Consider the following 18,258-nt stretch of genomic DNA (forward strand, 5'->3'; position numbering starts at 1 on the left):
ATGTCAGCACCTTGGGTTCCTTCTAACAAAAGGTGCTATGTAAAGCTAAGGTATTCTATATCCTTCCTGCACAACCTGCCCGTGAAGCCGACGTGTCTAGAGCAGAGGAACGAAATAGTTCAGAACCAGTCTGTGACAGAAGGAAAGCTTCTCAGCCCCATCCACAGCCTTGCCACTAGCAAGGGAAACACCACACAGGAGCTTCCCCAGGGAAGCTCCATCTTCATGGGTAGTTCAGAGCATAAGGACCTTTCCAGTCAAGCACAAGCAGTGCTACACCTCTGTGAATTCATGTCAGCTCCCTGCTGCGGTCCAGACACATACACCACAGTGAGCTTGCGGATCCAGCCAATGCAGTTGCTTTGCATCCAGCTGCCATAAAGGATGCATCACCACTGGCTGAGTAGCACAGAAATGCAATGAAAGTTGCTGTATGTAAGTCGAGAGAGAATTGCAGAGAAGAGATAATGACAGAAAGATGCATATGAGGAGAGTGGGCACGGAGTAGAGAGCAGAGGATGGAGAGCTGGAGAACTGTTCCCAGCATTTTTTACTATGCTGTGTAGTAGATGTTGCAAGCAGGGCAGGGCAGAGCAGACACAGTCCTGACATGAAATGGGGAACGGCTGAGCATCCCTCTCTACCACCTCCCTCCCACAGGCACAGCTTTGATATCCAGCACAAAGCACAAGCCATGCTAGTACCGCAGCAGGGAGGTGGGAAACATGAACTAGCAGGGGAGCAGCACACCCTTCACCTGCTTGGGGAACCAGCAGGTACTGAGACACTGCTCGCTTCGAGGCCTTGGCTATCTGCTGTGCTTCCTGGGATGAGCATTGAATCGCCTGCACATCACAGGAAGGTCTGAAGACCTCAGCAAAGACAAAATGCTCTTGGAAAAGCAGGCTGCTGTGGCTGCATGACAGCCCAGCTGCCCCATGGTGTGGTTCCTCTCCCTCACCTGGGCAGGCTCTGTGCTTTGCTTTCCTGCCACCCAGACCTTCACAGGCAAAAACTCCTCTACCATTCCTCAGAGCATGTCACAGCCTTGTGGATGGATTTTCATGGGAAAGAAAAGCAACCGAGAAGCTGGCTAGAAATAAATAGTGATTTGGGGTGGGTTGGGGCAGTTAGGGGTGCTATTTGCTCTTATAATTTTATATTCTATGTACTGTAACTCTAAAGAACTGAGAGTCAACTTTTTGCAGACGTCTGCAGTCTTGTGTTTTGTTTCATACAAGCTGTTACCGATTAAAATGTTACTCTTGTTCTTACTTTGCTTTATTGATTTCCCTTAGTTTAAAAAAAAAAAAAAAATCTTACAAACCACAAGTGTATCTCACTTCTTTCATATGGAACGAGAAGATAATTGACTGACACATTTCTCTACCCTTCATCTACTTTCACTAAACTGCCTCTTCTGCTCCGAGAAGTTGGTAAGTATCAGCACAGAGTAAGATTAGCTTGAGCTGCACAGTCCTGGGGCAGTGCTGAATTTGGTCCTCTTCCCAGCACACAGGCGAGCTGCACGCGGCCCAACCCCATGGGGATGGGAAGGAGGGGGGATGTCTGTACCCAGGGCAGTCCACACACCAAAGCACATTAAGCCTTGATGCAGGCAGGAAAAGCAACAGGCAGGAGAGGCAAGCAATAAGGCTTCAGCATTTTGCAGAAGCTGTTATGTCAAGACACACACACCACCCCACTCCCCCAGTTACTTTCTGAGACACAAAACAAGCCCAAAAGGGTCCACTGGGGATGAGGGACTCCTTGTTCTACATATCAGACCAGCAAAATCCCAGCCCCTACAACACCCTGGCCTGAAGATCTGGCTCCAAGTCCCAGCCACCCAAAGCAGGGATGAAAGCAGAAGACAGATGTGGAAATACTACTGCAATGAAACTGCCTGGAGGCCTCCTTGCTCCATGGGATGTTTTCGACATGCTCACCAACAGGTCACTCAGAGCAGAGGTGATGGATGATCACAACAGTGCTTCCCATGGCTTCATATGCAAGCTGTTGGGCCTCCCATCCCTGCCCCGCACTTCAGAAATAAATAGGAAAATCTGTCTGTTTCTCTCTTTGAGTCAGGCTTTGCCCATGACATGCCTATAAAGCTCTTCACACAATGGTACATACATTCAATGGGGCCAGCATCATGAATGTCAAGAAATCCTAAGAGCGCTCCAGCCTTTCCTCTCCAACCTGCCAATGACCAAACTGTTCAGATTTCTTGAAAATTGAAATGTGTCTCCTTGCTTTGCCCCTGGCATCTAGGAATGCGTAGCAGACCTGAAAGACAAGGTTCCCCAAATGCCTCAGGCTGGAAATCCTGCCTCTCTGAAAATTGTTACGCAGAAATATCACATCAATGCAGTGTCAGAAAGTCATTTACACAAAAACCTTTCTTTTTTTGACATTTTAAAATTATCACTTGCCACTTGGACAGCATTTTCACTGAGATGTGGGTTATGAAAAAGTAGTATATTTCTCTGTACCATGATGCCTTTTAATTATATGTGCTTTCTAATCTACGGGAAGTATGATTTAAAGGAGAGTGAATGCATCATGAGATTGGCTGTATAAATAGCTAGTCACATGCCTTCAACCAGGAAAAAATGGCTTTTTTTTTTACGGGACTTGGGGAATTTCTGCTTTCCCAGAAGCTTAGTACACTGCACAGCACCCCCCCCCCCCCGGATCAGAGATGCAAATGGCCCTTGAAGTATAGAGTTCTGTGTCTTCAGAAATTAGCCAAAATGTGGTCCTATAAAAGGAATAATCAGATTTTTTAAAAAATAAATACTTGAATATAAGTAACCACAATATGTTCAGCAGTTTTTCTGTTCAACAAAAAGCCACAAGCCACCTGTCATCACCATACCTCAGTGCACTATGCTCTCCCTAGTCAATAGAGATTACCTATTTTTTGTTCTAGCATGATTTGAAAATTTAACTCAGACTTTCAGGCAAAAAGTTCCACAAAGTACATAAAAACATTGTGGCCTTTCCTCTAAGTAGGCACAGAGATACTTCTGATGATGTTGCACAGACACACATTGTTTAGAACACCACCATTAGAGGGGCTTCTCAGGCTGCTCTGAAAGTCACTACTGAGCCTGGACAGTCAGATGGAGTAGCCAGCAGACCGTGGGGCAAAGCAGTCCCAGTTTTGAACTGTCCAAAGGCACAGTGGTTTCTGCCTAAGCTGCTGATGTGTTGAGAGCATCCTATGTCCAGAGCCATCATCGGCTTTCTGAGGACAGGTGAGTGATACAACATGCAGCAGTAGTGCCTGAAAACCTGCCCCAGCACAGCTCCCACACACTCTCTGCTCGTGCTGGTTAATAAATGTACTGTGCATTGAGAGTTCTTCTGTCCGCATTTCTGTCATGCAGAACCCTGTTCTGAAGATGAAGTACACATTGCATAGTACATATGCATGCGTCTCAAAAACAAGGTAAACTTTCTGATTGGTGAAATGAGTAGATGATGCTGTCTTCTTTTCACAAACAGGGAGCCCAATCACAGAGGAAAGGTAAATGACAACCTTTAATTTGGGTTAATTAATTAACCTTTAATTTGGACAACCTTTAATCTGGAAGCAAACTACCTAAAGACCTGATTTTTCAGAGTAGTTTCTATTGTATAAGCAGAACTATCATTAATTTTGCTTGTAACTTCCAGTGCTCAAGACTTCTACAAATCAGTCCAATGAGGTAATGCAGCTTAGGACATTGGAGCTAAGCAAGCTGGCTTTGGTCCTAGTGGGAGGATGACTACCTAAGCAGGGTGCTCTGAAAAACTTTTCCTCTGAACAACATAACCTGTGCTTCCTGGGCAAGAATGAACTGTCCCGATGGAAATCTTCCAGGGAAAAAATTCAGCCTGGCACAAAACCCCTGCACTGGCAATTTCAGCTCTAAAGATGAGTGCATGGGAAATTCAAAACTGCTGAAAACAGTCGGCCAAGAGAACCAGTATAGAAGTATTTTTGTTATTCCTATCCCTGCAGAGTGCTTTTACAGTTATATTTCCCATAAATGCTCTTAGCAAGACATGGTCTTGTGGTGGTCTTACCCCTCTTGTTTCTCAACTGGGTGGAGATTTAATGGTGCAACCCAAAAGGCCTTAGGCAGCAGGCTTCTGGTGACAAGTCACACACCCCAGTTGAGGTGCAGCACTCTGGTTTCTTGCTCTCCTCTCTCAAGCTAGGGAAGGATTTGCGTCATGCCCAGCCTCTTCACCTCCCAGGCACACCAAAGGCTGCCCGACCATGTGAGGTGGCACTAGCAGATGCTTTGGGAGGAATTACCCCCCATCCACATCCAGGTTTCTCTGTGCTCTGGTACCTCCTGATTTCAGGGATCCACTGCGCTGGGCACTTCACTTCCAGATATAGCAAAAGACAGCCCATATCATCACAGATTTTAGCCTAATAAGCAAAATATATCTTAGAGGGGAAGAAAGTATTATCAGCACTTTAGAGATAGCAAAGAAAGGCACAGCAAGATGACGTGATTTCCTTAGGGTCACCAGAAGTCCAGACAAGCAGAGATGAGAATTGATCATGGGACTCAGGGGAAGGTATTAACCAAACATCCTCCCCACAGACAGTAAAAGCAGTGGTAAGAGCACTCGGGAAATAAACCCAGAAAGTGCCACATCTGGATTCAGTTCTCAATTATTTTTTTCCTCTTTTGAAAAAAACAATATAATACCTTCACAATATCCCAGAAGTGGACAAAAAAAAGCTTCCAAATGCCAGAAATGTGACTATGGTGCAGAGTACAGTGGCGTTAGCAGGCTGGCCAGCACAGTGCTCACCCACCACTTCCTTTGGCCTCATTGGACACCTGCCTGTGCTATGGATCCCTGGGATTTGGCAAGCTGGCAAGCAGAAACCCATTTCTGCTTCAGGTCTTTTGAAATAGGATTTTGTATTAAATGGCTCTCCCAGCATAAACTTGGCAAATCCCACCTTTCACCTCATTTTAGATGAAAGAACATAACAGCATTTTTTTCCTTTGACATACAACAATAAACTCTAGAAAATAAATTCTGATTTCATGCCATGCCTACACAGAAAGATCCCATAGCACCTCAGCTGCCAGTGCCCACAGAGCAGTCACTGGGTACTGCTAGCATAGGCTTTATGCACAACGCAGAAAACACATTTGCTTTTGGACCTTTTGATAAACAGCACAAGGGCTCAGCCACTGAGTGGTGTTGGAGGAACTGCCTCATGGTATGGCCATGCTGCTGCAGAAGACATTTGCTGATACAGGCCAGCACCCTGCCTACCCCTCTGGCAAACCTCTGAAGAAGTAGGAAGGATTTGGAAGAAACTCATCCTGTCTTTGCAAAGTAAACAATTCACAGAAGAGCCACTGAAGGGAAGTCACAGGGGTATGACTCACTCCTGGTATAAAATCACAAAGTATTTTGGTACATGATAGCGTAAAAGGTGAGAGCTGGGTGCTGTTTTATGCTGCAATCCCAAGCTCACTTCTTGCTATCACAGGCAACACCTTCCCCCAGCTCCACCCTTGTAGGTTGCCTGGCACTCACCTTCCCTACTGGAAGGCTTTGGGTCACCTCAAGCCCTTCAAACATTTCCAACCTGAAATAAGGTCTGGCTAGTTGATGCCCTCTCCTCTAGGTACAAGGCTTTTGCTCCCATTGCTCCCTTCCCTCCCTTATCTTAACTCTCCTGCAATGCTGACAGCTCACTGCCACCTCTCCTCAAACAGTGCCACAAAACTTTCATCACGAGCCTTGCCAGTGGCTTTCCCACAGCACCAGATACCAGAAATGCAGGTTTCAATTAAAGGGTTTGCTCTTTTCCCAAGAGGTTTTGGAGGAAAAGTGAAAAAATAAAAAGAAAACAAAGGTATCAAAAAGTTCCAAGGTAATAGAAACTAAGCATTTTTCTTCTGTTAATCTTCAGATTTTATAGCTGGGTTCACAATGTTTGAGGTCTCAGTCAAAATTTTTGAATATTTGGGACTAGCAATAATGGAAGATGAAGTAAACCACATAAAAAAACCACTAACAATCAGAGCTGTATAGAAACCATTATAACATTGTCAACAACCCATAGTTGATTTAAGTGTTACACACTGTGGACCCTGTTACGAGATTTAAGTTAGGAAAACCTATACAAACTTTTGAGATGCATGGAAGAGGTGTTGCCTGACATGGTGGGGAGGAATACGACAGCAAGTTCCAATTTGGGACATTTTTGTGCTCATCTCAGCAGCCCATGAACTTATAGAGAAGGTCTTTTTTCTTTTTCGTGACTGGCATTTGTCTCAAATTCCTTCAAATGCGAGTTAAAACTGTACAGCTAGAGCTGAACACTGGGAAGAGCTTTCAAATTCCAGATCTAAAGCTGATCCCTGAACTTGCAGCTCAAAGTCAGGATGATTAATACCACTGGCTTTTGATGACCATCAGGTTCAAGTTTTAAAAATGTTTTCAGATCAAGTTAATTGTATGTGAAGCCCTTCTCTTGAAGGGTCATTGTAAACTTTAAAGGCAAAATTTCTCTGCAATATCAAAAGTATCCAATATATCTTTCCGTAGGAAGGGGAGGGACCCTCCTCCACATTCCCTTCACATACAGCAAGTCTACATCCATGATAAGTGAAGTGAAGCAGGGACAGGTACTCTCTGATATGAGGGAGACCAAACACCTGAGCAGCCTCTAAGCTGTAAGTCAAGAAAAGGCCTTTGAATGGATGAGGAAGCAAACCATACACCAGTGAACCCTGACAGGCCTCTGCGGTCCCTATTTATAAAGTTAGGCAGCTTGCTTTGAGTACTGAAGTCCTTAGTCTGAAAAAGAGTCAGAGTGGGTGCAGCGCAGCTCTTTAAACTCTGCCTTTCTGCAGGTCTCTAATGCAACTCATCTTTGCAGCTTTTCTTTCCTCCTTCATTAGCCAGATCAGGGCCATAAGCAGAAACACAGCTCACAGCACCTGATAAACTAGCCATTCATTTAAGCATCTGCCTAAACAGCGGAGCTGAAATTTAGGTATGCATTTAAGTACTTTTCTGAAAAGGGACTATGGGAAAACCAGCAGGGATGGAAACCAGGTGTAAATCTGTAACAGTAAGTCTTGTTTGGCACAGCTCTTTTCAAGAAAAAGCTGGAAAATCTCACAGTGCGTGATGAGGAACTAGAGACGGCTGAATCCTTTCCCTTTTGGGATGGGGGAAGTTTTGGACTATGGCAACTGCAGCTTGGATCTCCTCTTTCTTTCAATATTTGCTTTTCAGGAGAAGGGACAGTAACTCAGAACTTACTTCCCATGCACTGCCAGTATTTACAGCACTCACTGGATAGGTATAGCCACGCAGCTTAATAAGCAGTGAGATGAACAAAGTTTACTTCTTCCATAAACCTGGATTTTGTGCTTGGATTATCTAGTGTTGAAAATAGATACAGCTCTGAGGGAAGCCCTTCCAGGACTTGGAGCTTACACTGTCCTGTGCAGTGGGCTTCAAATGTTCCCTGATCTCTCTCTTGTACTAGTCAGCCCACCCTTGTCAAAACTGTAGTAATTTGAGATTATTCCCCTTTCCTATTTAGCTGATACTAGCTGTGCAAAATAGGTGGAGGGGTTAGTGTGGGTACAGAGGATACACAGATGCATGCAGAGAAACAGCCTGATCTCAGACTCTTCCTGACCATAAAGAATTAAACTCAGGCAGCTTTTTCAGGTAACTGGTGTTGAAATCTTTCCTGGAAGTTTGACACTTTTATAATCTTTTTATTCTTGGCATACATATGCCTTTTGGCCTGATGCTCCCCTTCACATGGGACAGATAACAATTTATAGTAGCTTAGTCTTCACATAGGCCATGAAGAAACACATCACAAGATCAAACATTTAGTGGTCTAGAACAACATTTACCAAAATCTATTATTCAGCCACATGCTTTATGATGAACTCTCCTGTTCTGTTTTTTGGTATGGGATTTTCTTTTACTGTTCAGGCAAAGCTGTATGGTAGACTGAAGTGAAAATAACCATCTTCATACTCTGTATGTCAGAATAACCTCTCAAGACAACAGCAGACAAAAGATATGAAATCTTTACAACATTTAGGAACCATGCACAGGATCACCTATCAGTGGGAGCAGGAAATTATCTGTCTATTGTTAAACATAATGCTCCATGAAGCCTGCATTACAGGCTGAAGACTGAGGAACATTAATAGCAACATTCACATCAATTTCAGAATTAATTCCTTTTGTTGCTCTGTATCTGCAACAAAAATCCTGCAAGGAATTGTAATCTCTCCCCTCTGGAGAAGCTCTGTGTGGCTGGGAAGACTTCAAATGACCTGCAGTCACTCTGCTCCAGCCCTGCTGCTCACAATCATATTTATATTTTCCCATACTTATATTTCCTTTTTATTCATACATTAACATGTGTCCTATCTACCGTAACAATGTCTCAATCCTGTGCCACGGAGCTGCTCTGTGCTATCCCCCTTTGTCCCAGAGCCACTGGAAGAACTGCTCAGTTTACTGAACACACCAGAGATGGATCTAGAGAAGCCAGCTAACAGCCAGCTTAACTTTCCTCTCACTGCAGGTAATTGTCTAGACAAGAATCTAAGTCTGAAATCAGACTAGGGCAAAGAACTGAAACCCCTCTGCGATGAACTTTTCCTGCACTGGATAAAGAACAGATCTTGTTTCTCTCCCCCCGATGGACCTCAGTGCTGTACATGGGATGCTGTGATATTTCCTGGCAGTGGGTAGCAGGTATCCAGGAGACCACAGTAAAAAGGCTTGCATCCTCTCTAGAAGGACCAGGCCAACGTTCAGGCTTAAGAAACCTTGCTTTGATTCTCATCCCTCATTTGGGGTGTTCCACAAAGAATGTGCTTAGATGAAGCTGCTACATCAGACAACAGAGGTACAAGCCATTAGATAAGACTTGAAAGAAACTCAGTCCTGCTTATCCCCTCTCTTGGATGGAGCCTCTACCTCCAAGATGGGCCAATAGCTGCACAAGATCAGCAGAGACAACAAAACCATTTTGACAAAGCACTGAAAAAAGACCACGCTAGGGAGCATACCTACAGCAGAATTTGATCCAAATTACTATGGATTTTGTTTATTATGGACACAAACGTGCTACCAGGTGCCACAGGCTTTCAAGACTTTCAGGCTCCAATCACAGGGAGGACATCCAAACCCTGCTGGACTAGAGCTAGCCAGGTACAGACCTCAACACTGACACACAGCTGGGCTACTGAGAAGGAAAGGGAAGATATCAAGAAATCAGAACATATATATGCATATACTGCAGGCTAGCTTATAAAATCACTTATCATCAGTATAAGTGAAAAAATTTATTTTCACTGTTGATGAAAAGATATAAGGAAATATTTTCCCAGCTGTCAACATGGTTATACATATGCTTTTTAAATATTATTTTTATGTGCTGACATTCAGATGGTTGCACAACAGCCTTGGCTTTGAAAACCATTATATACTAATATTATTTGGTGGGGAAATCCATATAAACAGTTTATCTTTAACTGTTTATAGTAACTCTTCCGTAAGTGGGAGAGACCGAGGACATAAATCCACTACAGTAACATCTCCTGCTTAATCATCTGGCCTTTGTAATATGTGGGGGCTAAGGACAGCATCCTGCCTTTAGCAATGATGATGCTAAGCTTTGTGTTGACAGTTGATTTAGATGACTTTAATATGAACAGGGATTTAAGTATGCCTCTAAGGACAAAGGCTTGACTAATTGTTTACTATTAACTGTTTAATTGTTACTGTTAGTTAGATGAGCAAAGAAATGCAATAAAAATATGGTTTGGATTACTTTGATGTTATTTCCTGGAATCTTATTGGAGTCCTGCAGCCCTCCATACATCCCAAAAACACAAGACAACGGAGCTGTCCTAGCTCTGCCCCAATGAACTTGGATGGATGCTGTTAACTTAAAATCAGAACGGAGACCCAGGAGATATTTCTTCAAAGAGTTCTCAGGAAAATACTATTCCATTACCGCAATTCACCTGCATACTTCATCTTAGCTTTGCCTGTTGGGTAAGGAGGTAGTTGAGGTCTCACTTGGTTAGGTCTGCCTGCTCACTTGGTACTTAGGGCATTGGTAGGACAGTTCCTGATGTGCCTGGAGGGAGCCTGCTTTGTGGGCAGTCTCTCCCTTGCATAGCACACATGAAGCCACCTGGTTACTTTAGCACTAGTTGTCTATTAATGCAGTTTGAGTGAAAGGGCCTGTGGTACCTGGGACTGCATGAACATGAACTCCCTGCCCCAAATTGCTTGTGAGCTGAACCGCTCTAAATACAGAAAAGGAGAATTCACATTCCAGCCTGTAGGGAAACAAAGCGCAAAGTGGTTAAGTGATTAGCATAAAGTCAGATGAGCCTGGGAGAGATCTGGGATTACAATACCTCTGCCTTGATTCCTGAACCAGGACTCTAACAATATGGTGATGGCTTTTCACCCTCTGTCCACCTTCCCCTCAAAGATCTAGATAATATGATTCTTTATCTCACTTGTTTGAAGATAGAGAAAAATATGGGGACATACAAAGAATGTGGATGTCCAATATTCAGGTGTAGCCAGGAATATGCAGAAGCTGCGATCCTTGCAGCACCCTGCATCTGGCCTAGCCATATATCCCTTTTGGATAATACTACTAAGCAGCAAAGGCCACGTTTTCCACAGAGCGTGACTTTCCTGCCACCCACTATGGCACTCAAAACTGGCAGAATGGGAATTTCAAGCTGCTTTGAGAAGACCCAAATCCCTTGTGATAAAGACTTTCAGATGATTTGTCCCTTCAGAGCAGTGCTTGGGTCTCCATTTCATCTCTGTGTTACCATTATGTCCCTTTGTGCACAGTCTGTTGGGGCTTTGTGTTTGGAATAAGAAGTAGGAGGAAAAACTGGGAAACTCTGACTTAAGTATATATCTGTGTCTGTTTCCATTTCACTGAACTATATGAGCAAAGCACATAAACAGGGGATTCTGTAAGTCCACCTCATACTTTTTCCTAGGAAAATAATTTAAAGCAGACAATAATTTCTTCTGAATGCCTGTGGCTGTTCTGCACTGACAACAAACACCCCCACAGATGAGGAAAAGGCACAGAACTGGAGATGTGCCTTCTTGGGTTAGCTGCTGTCTCTTCACTTGAGCAAAATTTTCTTCTGTTGAGATAAAATTATTCACTGGATGAAGCCCACCGGAGAAACTGGCATCCAGAAGCAGGTCCTCCTCTGCCCTGGGACCGCCAGGGAGCAATACAGTATTGTGCTGAGTGCTGTCCAGACTGGGCCACCCTGGGCACACCCCAAGCAGAGCTTGGGGCACCTCCAGTTTGGAGACTGGCTCAGGCAGACTCTTCCTCCCTGCACTGCAGGAGACTGAACAAAAAGAGTTTCAGGGGTCCACTTTAGGATTTAGACACCTTATTTCTATTTAATTAATGCTTCAGGACCCGAGTCCTGTTTTGCCTCTCTTCCTTCACTGTTAACAGAGAGGCACAAAGAAAACCTTTCAAAAGACAGTATTTTCACGTCATCAGCTCAAGTATTCAAGGTTTAGGAAATACCAGAATGTAAACTGCTTTGCAAACACTAATTATAATTCTAGCTATTTGTGTGCATGTGCACCAAGATATGCCATGGTACATGCTCACAGCACCAGGTCTTATTTTCCACGCAGCAAATACATCAATTGGGGTGGATCTGATCCTATAAGAAAGGAAGACCTAGTCTGTCTAAGCTCTGTTGTATTTGCTACAGAAATTAGGACACACATGGGGCACAGAACAGAGGACTGCAGGCTGATAGACACTAGCCTCACAGATAGATGACTTAAGGGTGATTTGATCATTTTACTTTTGTCCCTCCTTCTGCTAACAGCATATTTATGTGATGTTAAGCAAATAACAGAACCCAAACCTTTTAAAAGTGGCTGCTAATTGTACGTTCCTCATTCTCTGACTTAAGATGCTAGACTCTGATTTTGAGAGCTACAAGGATCTATAGCTGCAGGTTAGATGAAAAGGTCATTTTGCACTCTAACAAAAAGAAAAAAAAAGAATTAAGGAACATCATCACCCTTGCCCTGAAGAAAGCAAGGTCCTGGAGCATGCAAACAGTAAATAAAAGCTTGCCCTGATTTCGGTACACAGGGAACCAAGCTAAAGCTGCAGAGGCAGCTCTAAGGCTCTGTTTCCTGCTTCATGAATGCTCAATCAATCTTTCCAGTAATTTAACAACACAGGTGCAACCTGAGGTATTTAACAGAGATTTCTGCTTTGCTTTTGATGTATGGACAGTGGCCATTACTAATCTTAATTTTCAGTTCTTTTGCAGCATAGCTAGTATTAACATTAATTTGACATATTTTACAAAGAATCTTATTGTACACAAAGACCTGCTTACTCAGCATCTGTAAACAAAAGAAGAATCAAGTCTCAGATTTATTTCCCATACTGAGCAGGAAGGATTTCTTTTCTAGAGGAAATAGATAGGTTACAATTTAATTATCATGTCCAAGAATTTCTCTCTATGCATATTTCTCTTTGACCACACATCTTTTATCTGCTGTGAGCTACTGTAAGTCCGCTAAGGAACGCTGTTTCACCAGCATCCTAGTTCCTGTGTAGCCCCACGTGCTGTCCAGTGCTTCCAGCTATTGGGTTTGGACTATTTGCAGGTCTGCACTATTAGCTGTGTTTAAGGAGATCTCTTTCTAAAACAACCATACTTATGCTCCTTTCTCTTTAGCTCTAAATCCACACATTAATTCATACACAAAGTAAAAACCCAGTCTTAGAGTCTATCTTCTGCTAAACTCCTGATATTCAGGCATCTAAAATTAGACTAAATTTTAAATCAAAATGCATAACGCCCCCTCTCCCCTCCCCAACCCACAACCCAATGCCACACCAAACCAACCCCTACCCTTGCCCCGGCTTCTCTTCAATTTTCAGAAGAGCTGATCTCCCACCATCAGGTGGATGTCTGTGATCACAACCCCAGAGAAATCAGGCTCACAGCATCTCAGCTATTCAGAAAAATGAGCTACTCAAAAAAACAGACCCACAAGCCCTCAGTATCATGTTTAGATATTGGCTCACAGAGGTTCCTCATTCAGCGTTGCTCTCTTTGCAAGCAGGTGATGGTGTGGAGGTATGGGCAGGGAGTAACCCATGCAAGTAACCAGTCCTGTCTATACAGTGCATTGCACAAGCATGACTGCTGCAGTATTAGAGTCCCACGTAACTCCTGGACGACTTTTAAGAGAAAGCTGTTATCCCAATTTTATAGGAAGCAAGGGAGGCCCAGCAGCGCATATATGATTTGTCTAAAGTTACAAAGTGGTTTTGCTACATGTTTTTCTGACTCTCAGACCAGTACTGAGACAAAGAAAAGCTCTGTGTAGCAACCAGTGACCAACAGCAGCTACTTAAGCTTTGTGCCGTCACCTTTCCCACACCTTTCTGGTAAGCAGATGCTGACGCACACTAGCAGAGGAAACATGCCTGTTCCTCCCACATCAAACGTAAAGCCACCTGATTTGTTTAGCTTTGCTGCTGTGACCTTAGCTCCTGTAGGTGCTTCTCTGAGGTACTGAGCAGCCCCTACCCACCCGGCAGGCTCTAGAAGTGCTTACAAAAGGACATGATTGTTCCTCAGATTTTTTTTTTTTATTTTTTTTTTAACCAGCCTTCTTGTATTTTATAAGTAACCTGCCAGAGTTCAAGAACCTGTCAATTTTCCTTATTTGACCTAGGTTTTTGAAGAACGCTCTGTCACTGCCAGTACCGCCCTTGCCTGGCCTTTCAGCCAGCTGCTTCCTTCAGCTCCTCCTTGGCTGTGGATGGGTGATACAGGCTGGCTCAGAGTCTCCAATACGGGGCGTAAATCCATTCTTCCTGGAAAGGTTAACTCTCTTACTGCATCTTTTATCACTGCTTTTCTGACAGGTTTCCTCATTCTTATGTAGTTTCCCTTTTTGAAGCTGACTGAGTTTGTGAGCATGGAGGGTTTGATTTTTTTCATCTTTGATGGTTCCTGCAGGGATGCCAAGAGTGCAATGCAATTGCTGGTACAGAGTGATTACGGCCTTGGGGACCATATCTGATACACAGGGAGAAAGGAATGGACTCCACTGCCTCTTGCAGGCTTCCTTGCTAGCTCTTCCAGGAAGCCGCCACTAATTGCATTTCAAAATTTCTTATGTACATCACATCTTGATACGACATTTGCCCAATTTGTGGGTGTGGGGAAAAGGAAGAGGTGGTGGAAGTCCCATTACGATTGCACTTCCTGCCCTTGCAGCCTCTGTGACCTCCCTTGGTATATTACAGGCGATATTGTTATCCTGGAGGGTACTCGTTAACACAGACCCTAAACTATACCTTTTCCTATCTGGGCTTGGAATTTTAATCCATAGGATTCTGTGGTACTGCTGAAATCGCTAGCTCATTCACCTGGTTTGACTCTAACTTGACTTCTGTATGTATTTTAAAGAAATAAAAAAACCATATTCTTTATTATATAATATACATATATCTACCTCACTTCTTCCTCAGCAGAAGATCTCGCTCTGTCTCTCCTCTCTACTTTTTGTCATAGCATTAGCAGAAATACCACTGACTATATTTTGTCCATCAAGTTTCTGATATGCGTAGTATGACCACATCTAGCCTAGAAATGGTTGCACCGCTGTTTTGATTTTCTTTTCAGTACCTCATTTAAACAGAACTTCATTGGTCCCGTCTGTTTTTCTTTTGCTGGTTGACTGTTGCCATGCTTCGCCCTTTCCTCATGGACACAGAATTTCTGTGGCTTCATCAGTAGTGGCTGCATTATCTTGAAACTTGTGCGCTTTGTTCCCTAGGAATTTTCCCCTGCTCTTTGGTTTGAAAGGCTCACTGATGACACCTTTCTGGATTTGAAGTGGCAGCTGCCTGTTTCACTTGTAGTTTAAATGGAGTCTGTCCTTTTGACGTAGGCTTCCTCTAGTCTAAAAATACCCCCAGTCCCCGGTCAAGCAGAATCCTTCCTGCTCAAACCATTTGCTCTGCCAGATGTCAAAATTTCACTTGCCTCCTTCCCTGCAACAGCCCTACAGGGATCATTTCAAAGAATGCTGCCACAGATGAAAAAAGTTGGAAAAAAAAAAATCCACTGATAATTTTTTACACTAGGATAAGCTGGGGTTTAATGTTCTTTTTCCTCAGTAAACAAAGACCACAGCAATATGAAACAACTAAGTGTGGATGTGCTACTCAAACACACGATAGCTATGAATCACAAACACGGTACTGCAGCACCAGAAGGGATAACTTTTAGAAGCATGACTGCCAATGACAACAGGGATTGGCTTTTTGATCCCTGAAGGTTCTCATCTACAGTGGAAAGGGTGTGCAAGCCAGGAAGAGTTACTCCTGCAGGGAGGCTTTCTGCTTGCAGCCCACCATTTGCATGAATGTTAGCACAGGTATCCTTTCAGTTAGCTGTGTTTCATTTATGTCCAAGTTCTTGTTCTAAGAAGAGATTTACTGCTTAGGGCACACAGAAAAATTAGCAACTTCAGCAAGATATCCTGCGTGGATCCCCTTTCAGATCCTGTTGAGCTAGTGAAAGGAGGAACGTAACGAATACTATCATATGGCTTCTCTGAAACTACACATGAGAATCAGTGACCACCAAAACTTCATAAATTATCAGTTCCTTTGGCTTATAAAAAAGTCTATGACCAAAATAGATAACAGCATCAAAACAGCGTAACAAGTGACAGTAAGACACACAAACAGGACTGAAAGAAAAAAAAAAACATACTGCACTTCAAACATAGAAAGCTTTCTATGTTTAAAACTCAGGTCTTCGGTTTATTCAGCATGAAAATGTCTCAAATACTTCACACCCTGTAACGTAATGACTAAGACTTTGATTGAAGGACAACACATAAAAGGGATGGAATAAAAAAACCCAAAAAACCACCACCCTGTGAACAAAACAGAAGCTTATTGGAAATCACCTTGTATTTTTAAGCCTTTTCAGAGCATTTGTTTGGTTTCATTTTATTTTAAAAAGGCTTGTGGCTCTGAAAAAAACATCAAGCAGACATGACCAAAATCAATGTTCCACCTTGCCTCTTGTGGCTCAAATCCACCAAATACAAATTACCAATGTAAAAGTTTAAATGTACTTAGATAAGACTTTAATTAGTTTTAAACATAGGGTATTTGGAATAGTAGCAATGCATTATCCTAAAATGTCATTTTGGTGAGTGACAAAGGTATCCTCAAGGAGATGCAGCAGATCCTGATGAAACAATAATGGTTTTATCCATCCCTACCACTGATATTCCCACGGGCCAAGAACTGTGTTGTGGTTTAGCCCCAGTCAGCAATTAAGCACCACACAGCCGCTTGCTCACCCTCCCTCCCAGTGGGATGGGGAAGAGAATCAGAAGAGCAAAAGTAAGAAAACTCGTGGGTTGAGGTAAGAATGGTTTAATAATTGGAACAGCAACAATAAAATAATAAATTGTAATGAGAAGGAAAACAACAAGAGAGGAACAAAACCCAGGAAAAAAACCAAGCGATGCAACCACTCACCACCTGCCGACCAATGCCCAGCCCATCCCCGAGCAGTGACCGCCGCCCCCCGGCCAACTCCCCCCAGTTTCTATACTGAGCATGACACCATATGGTATGGAACAGCCCTTTGGCCAGTTGGGGTCCTGGCTGTGCCCCCTCCCAGCTTCTTGTGTACCTGGCAGAGCATGGGAAGCTTAAAAGTCCTTGACTAGCATAAGCACTACTTAGCAACAACTAAAACACATCAGTGTGTTATCAACATTATTCTCATCCTAAATCCAAAACACAGCACCACACCAGCTACTAGGAAGAAAATTAACTCTATCCCAGCCGAAACCAGGACAAATGGGTTTCTGAATCAGCAAGAAACTTGCCCTAGGAGAAGTTTATTGTGTCCGTGTCCTGTGTGTGGCTCAAAGCTTTCTTCCCAGTACTGCCAGCCACAGAGAGAGAACACTTGACTAGGGACCATCAGCCAGATCGTGTAAAAAAAAAATCCTCTTTCTAGCTGGCGAGACAACACTTTTCAAGACAGAAGATTTAGATTTAAAAAACCCCAGTACTTTTAACATGTAGGACCAGGTCCTCACCCAACAGTCTCAGCAGATCTGTAATAACTTTTATAGGCTAACACCTGCTTAATTCAGAAAACTTTCAGGTTAATGTAGGTAAATGTCCTCCCCCCCCTGCTGTTGAAGGTTGCTGAGGGATATACTGGTTGTGTGTCTGTACCTGGTTACAGACATTTATATTTCTGCCCCCTTCCAGCCCAGCACCATCCCTGGCCTTCCTTGCAAGGCAGGGTGCAGTGCGTTGGTTAGCTAGAGACCTGCATGGAGCAAATATGTGATACTTGCATAGGCATGCCCTCAGTGACCTATCCAGCAGAGCTAATGTGTCTGGGAGCCAGACTCATTTCTCTTTCATTGCCATCTTACCTTCATCAAGTTCTCTCACACCTGCATATCGCTGGAGCCCTCCCAGGTTTCCAGCTTGCTTTGTTCATTGGGACCATCTGATTCTGGAGCAGAAACCTGTAAGTATTTCTGCATGTGATTCAGGGTACCCTAGGACAGGAGGAAGAGATACAGGGAAAGAGAGCAGCAGGAATAGCTTGTAGGAGAGAACAGGTAGCAGACTTGGGCATATCCTCAGGATAGGAATAGGGAAGGCACTTTTTTCCCCACTGGAGAAGGGAAAGCTTAGTCAGTTGCAACAGGCTTTGTAAGGACCTTCCTAAGGACCTTCGCTCATTAGTATGCCAGACTTTAGAAATAAGGGTTAAAAAAGTGCATATCTTTCAGAGTGGTTAGTAGTCTTTTACAGCTGCAGTATATTATATAACAAAGATCCCAGAAACATTTGTGTAGTTCAAAACTGTAACAACATTTGGACTTTTTCATTGCCTAAGGGAGTCTGAACTTAACATCTTCTTGGTGGAGGCACAATGGGAGGCCTTAGAGCATCCTCATGGTAGCAGGGTTGGCTTCAGGAGTGGCTTTCTGTGAGAAGAGATCAGGGGAGCTGTCCCCATGTTGGACAGAGCCAGTTCCAGCCACCTCCAAAACAGACCCACCACTGGCCAAAGCTGAGCCCATCAGCAATGCTGGTGGTGCCCCTGT

The 18,258-nt window shown here is 43.5% G+C and overlaps 1 long non-coding RNA gene across 1 annotated transcript in view; it reads right to left on the reverse strand.

Annotated features, from left to right (window-relative positions):
- The window catches only part of LOC140653985 (uncharacterized), a 42,250-nt gene extending 24,607 nt beyond the window's left edge, over positions 1-17,643 (reverse strand). The window contains exon 1 of the long non-coding RNA XR_012043311.1: positions 17,575-17,643. This is a non-coding gene — a long non-coding RNA (uncharacterized lncRNA). The remainder of the gene's footprint in view (positions 1-17,574) is intronic.
- Positions 17,644-18,258: the final 615 nt, after the last annotated feature.

This window comes from Ciconia boyciana, chromosome 7 (assembly GCF_034638445.1).
Source record: "Ciconia boyciana chromosome 7, ASM3463844v1, whole genome shotgun sequence".
In the NCBI taxonomy this organism is placed as follows: Eukaryota; Metazoa; Chordata; class Aves; order Ciconiiformes; family Ciconiidae; genus Ciconia; species Ciconia boyciana.